The sequence below is a fragment of the Camelus dromedarius genome, chromosome 5, assembly GCF_036321535.1.
Source record: "Camelus dromedarius isolate mCamDro1 chromosome 5, mCamDro1.pat, whole genome shotgun sequence".
Classification (NCBI taxonomy): Eukaryota; Metazoa; Chordata; class Mammalia; order Artiodactyla; family Camelidae; genus Camelus; species Camelus dromedarius.
The window spans coordinates 47,917,914-47,931,396 of record NC_087440.1 but is presented as its reverse complement, the minus strand read 5'-3'; the positions used below and the strand labels follow the sequence as shown (position 1 = coordinate 47,931,396).

General features: G+C 34.4%; 1 pseudogene; it reads left to right on the top strand.

Moving 5' to 3' along the window:
• Nucleotides 1-775: 775 nt before the first annotated feature.
• On the top strand, nucleotides 776-1,425 carry LOC116153374 (vasculin-like; annotated as a pseudogene).
• Nucleotides 1,426-13,483: the final 12,058 nt, after the last annotated feature.

The window sequence follows — 13,483 nt, the reverse complement described above, 5'->3', positions numbered from 1 at the left end:
CTGGTATTGGACATCCTAATGGAGGTAAAACACTGTAAGACAAGAAAAACTGGATGGTGTATGCAAGGAACAAATGGTATTGAAAACATAAATCATCAAAATGGAAACTATCTTAGTCTGCTCAGGATGCTATAACAAAATATCTTGGACTAGGTGGCTTAAACAACATTTATTTCTCACAGTTCTGGAGGCTAGGAAGCCTGAGATCAAGGTGCCAGTATTGTCAGGTTCCTGGACAGAGCTCTCTTCTTGCCTTACATACAGCTATCCTCTTGCTGTGTCCTCCCATGGGAAAGAGGGGAAGCAGGCTCTATGATCTCTTCCTCTCAAGGAACTAATTCCATCACAAGGGCCCCACCCTCATGACCTCATCTAAACCTAATCACCACCCTAGGGCTCCACCTCCAAATACCATCACACTGGGGTTAGGGCTTCATTATATGAATTTGGGGGAACACAAACATTAACCCCTAACAGATGCTATGGTGGAAGGTCCTGGTCTGCTACAAAGGCTGCAGCAGTAGGATTCCATAGAACTAACGTCCCTGACAGTGAAACTGAGGGTCAGGGAGAGACAAGAGAGAAAGTAAGCAATGTGAGGTTAAAGATTTTATATCTTTAACTCCTGAATATGAGAGATAATTGAATCAGAATCACTCTTTAGCTACAGATGTATGGGGCCTACATGCCCAAATGCATGAATACCCAATCAAACAAAGTCTCCCAAGCTTCTATCTTAGGTTAGCTTCCAAAATCTCTATCTAGAGTACTAAGAATGCTGGTCATTGAGGAAGATAATATAAAAGACTGGTAGATATCTGGATTCCTAGGAGTAGGAAATTTTTAGTGACAGTTAAGGACAAGACTGGTCCAAATGGTATTAAAGGCTTAGTTCTCCCGCAAAAACTCCTCATGGAAAAGCCAAACTAAAGAAATTGAAGTTGGGACTTCTTTCACTCCTAAATTTACCTATAATACTGGCAAGTTTAATATTTTCAAATCAACTGCCAAGAATGTTTGTTAGTGCAAAAAAAAATAGTAAAAGAATATAATCACTCAATTCCTTCTTCACTTGTTGACAAAATTAATCAACAGCCTCATTTATTCAAATTGATTTGAATGGGCACCGACAACAAATGGGAGTTTTTGAAAACACTGAAATGGGACAGAGTGGAAGAGGAAGGTGAAGATGGAAGTCAAGTTGGTCCTGACTTTGCATTAAGAGCAATAATATTCTCCAGAAAGTGATATCAACCAAAGCTTTGATGAAAATTATATTCCTTAAGAGAATGGCAATGCTGCTCTAATTTCCCAACAAATCAGTCTTCAAACTTTCCACAGACTGATGTGAATACAGAAAAGGCATTTGGAACAGTGCCTGGTACACAGCAAACCCTCAGTAATATTAAGTGTTATGTAATATAATAAGAAATTTGACTTCTGTCAGCTCTAGACTTACAATAAATTTAGGCTGTACTTTGCATGAGTCGTAGCTCAATATTTGGGCATGTTCAGCTGGTTATTTGCAGGTATCAGGGTAAGTACTAGGTTCTGGAACTTATATTCTGGTGACAAGGTAAGATATAAGCACTCAAAATTATACTGTTCATGCCAAATGCTAAAAAATGAAATTGTAGGGTACAAACCAATTGCTAATCAATTTGAGGAGAGTAGGAAGTCAAAGAAGTCTGGAATTTAGGACTTCTTGGAAAATGTAGACTTCACAAAAAAAATTCTTATTGTGAAGGTAGAACATGGACAGGAGTGGGCATCACATTTGAAAAAAAATAACATGCTCAGATATTTTTACAGACTAGTTTTATTTTTTAAAGGCATATTATTTACTTTTTAACCCCTTTTGAGCAATGAACTCAGATTAATATGAGATAAGTGCTCAGTAATATGGGAATGTAAAGAATATTTTAATCAAGAATTGGTTTAGAAAACCAAACAATTGTCATATCCTTCCTATATATGATGAATTTATACAACTGACTCAATGTAAATTGAAATGGTTGAATTTTGTGGGATTGCAGCATATTCCAAATCTTTATAAGCATGAGAAAAGTAGTCAAGACTTCCTAGGTCAATCAGGCAAATTACTGCCACATGTCATGCCTTGCAGCAAACTTATTCACATGTTACCTCATGCTCTCTGTGGTCTGCCCTCAATAGGACCCATCCACAAAACAGATGCTCTTAAAAACCAAAAGCCTAACATGCATCATGGCCCTGCTCCTTGGTCTGTAATGGGACAGGTGCATCCTTGATTATTTACACAGAATGCCAAGAAAAGGGACTTGTAGACAGAACCAGAATGCCTTCCCTGGGCTTCTTTGAGAGTGCTCATCACTGGCTGAACCCCAGGGATCAGGAAATGGGATGAGAGTGAGCAGAAGGAGAGCAGTATAAACGAAAGATTAGATTCAGGAGTTTAAAAAAAGAGCTGAAGGAAAAATATACTTGAGGAAAATATACTTTGGTTTCTCTCAATTTCCATTTGTTTCTGAGAAGCTGAGGAATCTTGTTAGAGATAGCTTACTAACAAGAATCACTTTATTTTGAAGAATTAAATATGACGCTGATAAAATATACAACTTTGTAAAATTTATGAACAATGTTTAAACATGCATCATCTTCTTTTTAAAAGACGAGATGATTATGTGAGCAAAAACAATGTGTCGAGAGGCTGCGGCATAGAAGAAAGCATTGGTCTTAGAATGAGGTTTGGCTGGTGTCCTGCTTTCCACTCTGCTGTCTAAGTGATTCCAGCCTAACAAACTCATGTGAGACATTGCCACCCATCTCACAGGTTACTCCAAAACTCAAATGGATTGAATAGTGATCCCAAAACGATATATCCAAGTCCTTGTACCCCTGGTACATGTGAATGTTACCTTATTTGAAAATTGCATCTTTGTAAATGCCATTTGCACCAATATGGATGGACCTAGAGACCGTCATTCTAAGTGAGGTAAGCCAGAAAGAGAAAGAAAAATACCATATGATATCACTTATGTGTAGAATCTAAAAAAGAAAAAGAAAAGAAAAGAAAGGGACACCATGAACTCATCTACAAAACATAAACAGACTCGCAGACATAGTAAACAATCTTATGGTTACCAGAGAAAGGAGATGGGAAGGGATAAATTTGGGAGTTTGAGATTTACAAATGTCAGCTACTATATATAAGAATATATTTTTAAAACATTTCTGCTGCATAGCACAGGGAAATATGTTCAATATCTTGTAATAACCTTTAATGAAAAATACGAAAATGAATATATGTATGTAAATGCATGACTGGGACATTGTGCTGTACACCAGAAATTGACATTGTAACTGACAGTGCTTTAATTAATTAATTAATTAATTAAAGAAAATCGTGTCTTTGTAGATGTAATTAAATTGAGTCTCATGATTAAATCATCTTAGATTTAGGGTGAGTCCTAAATCCAGTACAAATGTCTTTGTAAGAGACAGAAATGGAGAAGTCACAGGGACACAGAGGAGAAAGCCATGGGACGATTAAGCAGAGTTAACAGTTATACAGCTACCAGCCAAGGAGGATGAAGAATTGCCAGCAGTCACCAGAAGATAGGAAAAAGGCATGGAACAGGTTCTCCCTCAGAGCCTTCAGAAGGAACTGAAACCTTGCCAACACCTAGATTTCAGAATTTTGGCATCCAGAACTATGAGAGAATAAATTTTTGTTGTTTTAAGCCACCTACTTTGTGGCCAGAAAACTAAAGCAGACATAACAACTGCAGATAGCAGTCACTCAGTTTTTCACAGAAATTTATTTTAACTTCTTTTGAAAGGATTATAAATATTTTTGGATTACAACAGTGAAATTTGTGCTTTTGCTGGGTGTAAGTATCTTCTGTTGCATCTTATCATAGAGTGCAACCACTTCAAGAACATCATTTAGATATTTTAGTTGCAAGCAACAGAATCAACTCAAGCTAATGCAAACAAAAAAGTAAAAAACCTACTAGATTACAGGATGGGAAGTTTTTTATGTTTTAATACAATTTTATTCATGGACACTGAAATTTGAATTTCATATAATTTTTATGTCACGAAGTATTCTTTTTTTATTTTTAAATGTTTTATTGAAGTGTAGTTGATTTACAATACTACATTAGTTTCAAGTATATAACATAGTGATTCAATATTTTTATAGATTATACTCCATTTAAAGTTATTATAAAATAATGTCTATATTCCCCTGTGCTGTACAGTATATCGTTATTCTTATTTATTTTATACATAGTAGCTTTTATCGCTTACTCCCCATCCCCTATTTTTCCTCTCCCCTTTTCCTTATCCTCACTGGTAACTACTAGTTTGTTCTCTCTACCTGTGAGTCTGTTTCTGTTTTGTTATATACATTTGTTTGTTTTATTTTTTAGTGAAGGTTGGAGTTTTGAAGGGAGGTTACAAGAGTATCTCTGAGACTCAAAAGAAGAGTTGAACAATCAGGATTCAGATTTATTAATAGTTGTTTCTAGATTTTAACAACAAATCAGAAGATACTTGGTTCTTTATTCTGGACTGAGACATACTGCTTCTGCAGCATTTTCCTCTTAGAAAACTGACAGTTGAGGTCCAAATAATCAACCTTTAGGGAAAAGAATCTCAATTGTCAATGTTATTTGAAAGAATTTAAAGCTTTCCTGAAAAATAACTTGACACTTAGAAATAGAGATTTGTGACTCTTACATCTAAATAGATCAAAAAGTAATCCCTTCATCCCAAACCCTTAAAAATGAACATGTTGTTGTTGTTGTTTCCTTTCCATCTCCTTTGGGAAGAGAAGCATAGTTTGAAAGTTTAGACTCATTTCAATGAAAATGTAACCATGACTTTTGAATTCTAGGACCCACGCTAACTAGCTGAAGTCTTAGGACATACGTCTCTCTGATAAACTACTTACTTTAAACTACCGTTTGAGGAAATTATTAAGTTTAAATTATTCTGAGATGCAGCCAGAAACAGGACATTTTTCAACAATATATTCTATTTGCCTTCGGCAATCTGCTCTTTACTCCATTCAAAATTCTTACTAAGAGATGAGTTACTGCAACTGGTAGATTTCCTGCTCTGGAGATTTATGTGAAAATAAAACTTAGACCACAAGTGAAATCAATTTGATGGATTCCTTCAAACTAAAGCTTAACCCAGCAATCTTTATTTGGAAAACATTGGCCTATGGAGGAATGAAAAAACCTAAGCTTACAAATATTTTTCAGGTAGGGAAATAAGGCATTTACTGAAAACCCAAAATATATAGGAAAAAGGGTAGAAAAGATTGATTATACAAGGCTTTGGAAAAAAATTTGAATAGAAGAGCTTCTTAATATTATGCAGATGAAGTTCTTATAACCCCCCTAGAATTAGAATAATTAATATTTAAATTTTACAGCCACAAGTTAATAGGTATGTAGACATATAAAAACCAAAATGACCTCTGTTCTCTAGATGCTATTGTCATAAATTAGCACAATACACCCCTCAATACAGTCTTGTTCCTTTACTCAGTTCCTAACACACAACTATTATTTGTAAGTGTTAATGGTACCATACATTGATATTTTTCCAATTGCAAGTAACAGAGACTCAATTCAACCTAGGCTAAATCTTTTCCCTCTTCTCCAGCATTCCTTTATATTGGTTTCATTTTTATGAAGATTCCCCTCTATGTGAAAGCAAAGACGGCTCCAAAAGACACTTGGCTTACCATAATTTTAGGAGAGGGTGCCTCCTTCCCATTAGAGATAGAAAAAAGTAGCAAGAGAATAAATTATTCTGGTCCTGAGCCCATCAATAGGCCAAAAACTCAAGCTAGAGAGGTGGATACGCTGCCAAGTCTGAGTCATGGGCCAATCCCCGGCACAGTAACTCAGAACAGCTCCATGAGCTATACGAAGAGGAAGGGTGTTCCTGAAAGGAAAAGAGGACTTTTCCTCCAAGGAAAAGGCCGAAGAATGGTTGCTGGGTTTACCAGGTAGAGCCCCAACTGGAAACAAATGGAACAATCAAATTAGGGTAATTCAAGAAACTTTATTTTTGAAGAGACAAATCACAAAAGTGTAAATGTGGTATAGAGGAAACACAAGTTCTTAGAACTTAACTCAGAAGAGCAGTTCAAAGGGATAAGCTGACAACTGAGATCTGAATAATCAACCCTTAGGGGAAAGAAACTCCATTTCCCTAAATGGAGCAGTTACTAAAACCAAGAAGCAAAGAGTCTTGTAGAAGAAACCACCTTGAGAGGAGCAAAGAAATAAACCCTCCCTCTTTCCAATCTCCTTCCAGGACTCCCCATTGACTAAACTCAACTGAGAGCCAGGAAACAAGGGATGTAAGCCTTAAAAGTCAGGCTCCAGGGCAGACAGCAGAGTAAGTGAGGGCAGATAATGAATTTGGAGGGGCAAATGGAAAACACACAACACACTGAGTAAGCAGAATGAACTGAATCCCTGAATGCTCATCCATTCATTCAATAAACAATAGTTGAATCCCTCTATGTACAAGACATGTTTCTAAGCCTAGAAAACACAAGAGTGAATGAGACAGTCCCTGCTCTTAAGAAGTTTAAGAAATTCAGTCAAGAAAAAGGAGACTGCTACTTCTTAAAAAAGCGTGATGAACACATTATGACTCCAAGAATTTAAGTCTAGAACAGTTTTTCAGTGAATTTTTTTATATTCTTACAGATAGATTTTGACAAGTAAATGTTTTTCCATATAGGAAAATACCTAATACTTCCCTAATGGAGGCCATAAATGGACTCACAGACACACAGCTCTTGTTTTGTTATTTTTGCTAGTTTTTAAAGCAATCAGATATTCTCTAGCTCTAAGAAAAGGTACACAGTACAGAAGGAGCACAGAGAGAAGAACTGTTTTTAATGGTGCATTAAGGGAAGGATGTACTGGGGAGGACTGCCATAGAAGTGAGCCTGTAATTGAATCTTTACAGAACAAGCAGGTAAATCAAGAGAGAAAGAGGAGTAACATTCTAGACAGAGAGAAAGAACATTATAAGGAAAGGCATGAAGTTGTATTATAATATAGTATATGAAGGCAGCCATACAAAATCCAATATGACTAGAAATTGTACAGGGTATGGGAGCTATTACTTGATGAATGAAAAAGCCAGAAAATGCTACTCTGTGTATGTGTGTCACTTTTTAAAATTAATAATGGATAATGTACTTTACATTTCTTTTCTATACCCCTGCATACTCCAAGGTTGTAAGTAATGGTGCTTAATAAAAAATTATTAGACTAAATTTATGATTTGTTTTCTTTATCAACTAAATATTCACGATTGGTTGGTTTTTTAATAAAATTCAAGTGAATATTATTTTCAAGAAAATACCAAGTAGAGGTTTAAGAAAAATAAGAAATATGTATGTTTCCAGTATTATTTTAGAACTCACTTTCCAACTAAACAATAAATTCTTCTAAAATAAAACTATCCAACTATAACACTGAAATAATAATTCAATGAGGAGTTATTTACAAATAAAGGAAGTCATACCAAAAGACTGAAGATTCATAGTGACATGTTTTTTGTTTGTTTGTTTTATTTTTTTTCTTTTAAGTCTAAGAAGTTTAAAGACATAATTTCTGCAAAGTTACTTATAGTCACCATTTATAATAAATAAAAATTTTAAATCCCAAATTACAATATAAGTAGAATAAAATGAATCATGAACCATATGGAATATTTTTTACAGAATTCCAGGTTAAAAAAAGACTAAATAATATTAATTTGATTATAAATTGATTATAAATATTTACCTTGCCCATTAACAATACTGAAATAAAACTTTCAATTATAAAACTAGAATTAAGCAGTCATGGATGCCCATCTTCCTCCTGTCTGTCTGTCTGTCTGTCTGTCTCTGTCTCTCAGGTTAAGTTCAAAAAAATTTTAACTGTCTATAGAAACTCCAAGGGATGTAATGGAAAAGTAGAGGGGAAGGTCTGCTGCAGATGGGTAGAAAAGAAATGGAATCCAATTCTAGTAGCTGCATACTACGGTGCCAAGAAACCAGTCACCAGAATGTTCTGACATGCTTGCCACTGAAACTTTGGGCAGAAGTACAGTTTTAAATGTACAAAAACCATCCTAGGACTCAGAAGACCTGAAGCCTAATTTTAAGTCTGTCATCAACTTAATTTCTTTGAATAACTCCCTCAACCTTGAGCAAATTGCTCAAACTTGCTGAGCCTAGAAATATCTTCACCCCTAACATTAGGATGTTGAACAAAACCATCTCTAAGTTTCCTTCAAAGTTTCTGTTTGTATGACTAGCTATTCTTCTCAACACCCGAAATAAACTCCCTTATCATTCTGCCAAGAGCACAAGTTATCTCTAAGTTTCAAGGTCCTCAAGGTCTTAACATCTGCCCCAATTTTTGAAAACTTAGGTGAGTTTAATTAAAAGTTAAAAAAAAACACAAACCCTGGGTTAGTCCTCTAATCTGGAGTGCCCAATCTACTGTGATGGTAGACTCCAATGGTTCTCATGAACGCTAATGGACTCAGAAACTTACACTTGAACAATACTCCTAGGCTATCTCGAGATAGAAACAGAAATGAAAAACCTGGTATTAAAGAAAGAACTCTAAAACCAGCCTTGACTCCAGCCACTCAGTGCAAGTTTGAGATTTGAAATTACTGAACATTAGACTTACTAATTACCATATGGTGGCTAGAAAAATAAGTCGTTAGGATCCTATAAAAACCAGCCCTCATCACACTACCCTAGTCATCATGCTTCATCCTTAACAAGTCAAGAATCAGACTGAGCAATAAAACCACTTAAGATTTATCTCCACACTGTTTTCTATAGTGACTGCACCAATTTACATTCCCACCAACAGTGCATGAGCTCTTTTCCCTACATTCTCACTAACACTTGTTATTTGTTGTCTTTTTGACAATAGCCATTCTTAGAGGTATGAGGTTATATCTCATGTGATTTTGATGTGCACTTCCCTGAGGAGTAGTGCTGTTGAGCATCTTTTGATGAGCCTGTTCATATCGTCTTTGGGAAAATGTCTATTCAGGCTCTCTATCCATTTTTCAATTGGGTCGTTTGTCTTTTTGATGTTGAGTTGTATGAGTTCTTTGTATATTTTGGGTATTAACTCCTTGTCAGATATACTGTGTGCAAATATCTTCTCTCATTCAGTAGGCAGCCTTTTCGTTTTGTTGATAGTTTCCTTCACTGTGCCACAGCTTTTTAGTTTGATGCAGTCTCCTTTGTTTGTTTTTGCTTTTGTTTCCCTTGCCTGAGGTAATAGTATAGAGATTCCTCAAAAAATTAAAAATAGAATGACCACACGATCCAGCAATCTCACTCCTGGGTATTTATCCAAAGAAAACAAAAACATTCATTTGAAAAGTTACATGCACCCCTATGCTCATTGCAGCATTATTTACAATAGCCAAGATATGGAAGCAACCTAAGTGCTCTTCAACAGATAAATGAATAAAGAAGATGTGGTATACACATATATACAATGGAATATCATTTGGCCAATAAAAAAAAATGAAATCTTGCCATTTGCAACAACATGAATGGACCTAGAGGATATTGGCTAAGTGAAATCTCAGGTAGAGAATGACAAATACTATATAATTTAATTTGTATATGGAATCTAAAAAACAAAACACATGAACAAATATAACTAAACAGAAACAGAGATAAAGATACAGAGAATAAATAAGTAGTTGTCAGAAGAGAGAGGGGCAGTGAGAGGAGAGAAATAGATGAAGAAGACTGGAGGTAAAAACTTGCAGTTACAAAATAAATGAGTCACAGGTATGAAATGTACAGTGTGGGGAATATAGTCAACAATGTACTGTCTCTGTATGGTGACAGATGACAACTAGATTTATTATGGTGATCATTTTGAAAATCACTATGTTTTGCACCAAGAATTAACATAGTGTTGTAGGTCAGTTATACTTCAAAAACAAACAAACTCATAGAAAAGAGATCACATCTGTGGGTACCAGAGGCAAGGAATTATGGGAGGGGAAACCAGATAAAGGCAGTCAAAAGGGATAAACTTCCAGGTAGAATATAAATAAGTACTATGGATGTAATATACATTTAATGTAAATGATTAATATAATTAATACTGCTGTATGTTGTATAAGGAAGTTTTTAAGAGAATAAATCCTAAGAGTTCTCATCGCAAGGAAAAAATATGTTTTTTTCTGTTTCTTGAATGTTGAGTCTATATATGATAGATGTTCACTAAACTTACTGTGGTAATCATTTCATGATATATGTAAGTCAAATCATTATGCTGTACATCTTAAACTTATACAGGGCTGTATGTCAATCACATCTCAATAAAACTGGAAGAAAAATAAAAAAACAAGAGTTAACGTTAGCAGCCTCCACATTTCATAACTACTGACTTGAGGGGAGTCATTACAATTTGATATTTAATTTAAAATATTTATACATGAGAGAGGCAGAAATCATATGGAATTAAAGTAAAAGCTAGATTTAATTGGAGTCAAATAGATTAGATGAAAAATAAAGATGTCAATTGGTAGTAAGGAGTAACACAGATTACTCAAATTGGTGCTACCCATATTCTTCTGATAATGACAATAAACATTGAATGTGTTCCCAAAGCCCTTCATAAGGAAATAATCTCTTTCAAATCACATTCTTTATCTTACAACAAATTTTTGTAGATTTTATATTCTACAGCAAAACACACTGGAAAACCAAGGCATGTGTGTCCTGTGACCTGGTATACCTATGGTGGTTATATAGATTTAAGAAGCACAGAACTAAAATACACAAATAAGAATTATGAAAAATGTCTGATAAAATAGAAAAAACAAACAGAAGAGTCAATGTATAATTAACATATTAGATTCAGACAATATGGCTGATCTGTAAGTCATAGTCTGGTAGGGATATCATTATGCCCCTGGGAGACATTCCCTTATCTCTAGATTAAGATAGGAAACTCTATGGTATATTCTGATAAATCCCAGTAATTGTCTTGTCATAAAACTCATCATACTTAATTACTATCACTTATGTGATTTTCTTCCTTCTCCATTAGTAGGCTTTATAAAGGCAGGCACATCTGTCTTACTTACTTCTGTATCCCCAGTGTCTAATATGATTCCTGTTATACAGCTGTTTTCAGTGAATCCCCAAATAATATACCAAAAACAAAATAATCCATAATATTTAAATTAGGTAAAATAAAAAGATTTTTCCTTTTCCCTAATACTACAGATTATTTTAAAAGCTTGAAGAAAAATTTACAAAACTTTGAAAGAGATAGAAATGATACTACAAAAGAGTAAAAAGCAAGACACTTTTCCCTTCAAAACAAAAGAATATTTCAAAACCTAGAACAATTTACCAACAAAATTCTTATGGATATAATGATCAAAATAAGAAACCATGGTAGTGAGAAGATGAAAATATTTTTTAAAAATAAATGAAAATGCAGAAAGCTAAAGATAAACACTATTTTATTAGATGACACAGCTTTGCTAATATGAGATTTGAACACTGAATTTCAGGTGGATTTCAGGCTATCAATATAAAACAATGAATAAAAGAAAGGTGATTGGAAATGTAACTCCAAGTAATTATTATTTTTAGATCTTCTTGGAGGAGTATATTATTTGCTTGGTGACAATATAAAATATGAAATACTTTATGAAATATAGCTATGAAAGCAGGTATTTTGAAATATATCAATGATCATATTAGAAATTTATGGCATTTCTGAGCAAGGTGGCTAAGTATACAAATTTTACCCCTCCTTCAAAGTGAAAAACATTAACATATATTTCACTTAAAAAATACTGGAAAAATAGAAAGAATGCCAGGAAAAGCAATAAAAGATTCCTGGAAAATATATAATAGAGTAAAATAAATCGATGGAGAAATCTAGCATTGCCAGCAACCCACAACCAGACAAGAGATATGAAGGACTTTCCAAACAAGGAATTTTCCCAGCAGACCATAGAATTGATGCGAAGATCAGAGATATGGGGGCCTGGGTCTTAGGTAAGTAAAGAACCATGGGAATAATGTTCTAAATAAACTTTGGAGAGGGTGTTCTAACTGAAGACACATTTTAATTGGGCATTGGGGCCAGGAAAAATGACCAATATGCCTATAGCTGCTAAAATAAACAGGGAGCCTCCATGTTCCCCCCCCACAAAAAAAGCTACTTATCCATCCCACAAAGCTACATCCTGTCTCACCCACAGATCAGATATAAAGCTCCTATAATGAAGATAGAACTCATTGCCACACAAAGAGATTTCTTTAGGAATTTTTTGGCAGGTAAACAGGGCTAGAGAAACATACTCATGGAACAACTGAATCTCTCATATAATACTAATAGAAATGTCAGTTGGTACATCCATTTTGTAACCAATTTGGTGGAAACTATACATCCCTCCTCTCCTCCAATCTGTCCTCCATGCTGCTTTAATATTTAAAATGCTGTCTTTCTATTTAAAATGTTTTAGGAAAGAAAAGAAAGGAACAGAAAAGAAAATTGAACTTCTACATCTAGTAATGGTAGGTAAGTCAGATCAAGTCTACCACTTAGGCCAATTAGAAAAATTTGTAAAATATAAAACATATTCAAATTGTCTATTTGAATGCAGAGGAGTGACAGTATTTCAGTGAAGAATTACACAGCCAAGATCTATGACAGACAAACAGAAAAGTAAGCCCATATTTGTGGCTTTTGCCATTCTGTGGGCATTTACCATTTCCAGAAGAGATAGACAAGAGGTTAAGCGGTACTTTTGAAAACCTCAAGATGGAAGACAGATTCCATGTAGGGTTGGAGCCCTGTTAAAGCCCCCACAGTTTCCTTTAGAAACTCCAGAGGGAATAGAGTGAAGCAGAAGTAACATAATCCTTGCACAAACTATAGTCCAATTTTCAGTTATTTGCATGGCTCTAAGAAAAACAACTGCTAAATATTCAAACTGCTATTGTCCCCAGGCACTTTGGCAGAATTAAATAGAATCTTCTCTGAATGAAAATATCATCACAGGCCTTAATTTTTTTTGCAGACAATTTTTTCCAATATAATGAGAAACAATAAAAAATAAATAAAGTGGGAAGTTAGAAGATCAAGACAACATGGACAAGAATAAGCAAAATCAACAGACCACAAACACAGAATCATTAAAACTATAGATAGTAAAATGATCAGATATGGATTTTAAAATAACTCTTATCAAATAAATAAAAGATTAAATTCAAATTTTAAGCAAAAAAACCCCCATAAAAATGGCATAATCTTGAAAGAAAATCAAATAGAAATTTTATCATTGAAAAATACAGTAAGTGAAATTTAAAACTTTGTGGATAGGTTTAACAACAGATTAAACACTGGTGAAGTGAGGATATATTAACTGGAAGATATGTCAGAATATTCAC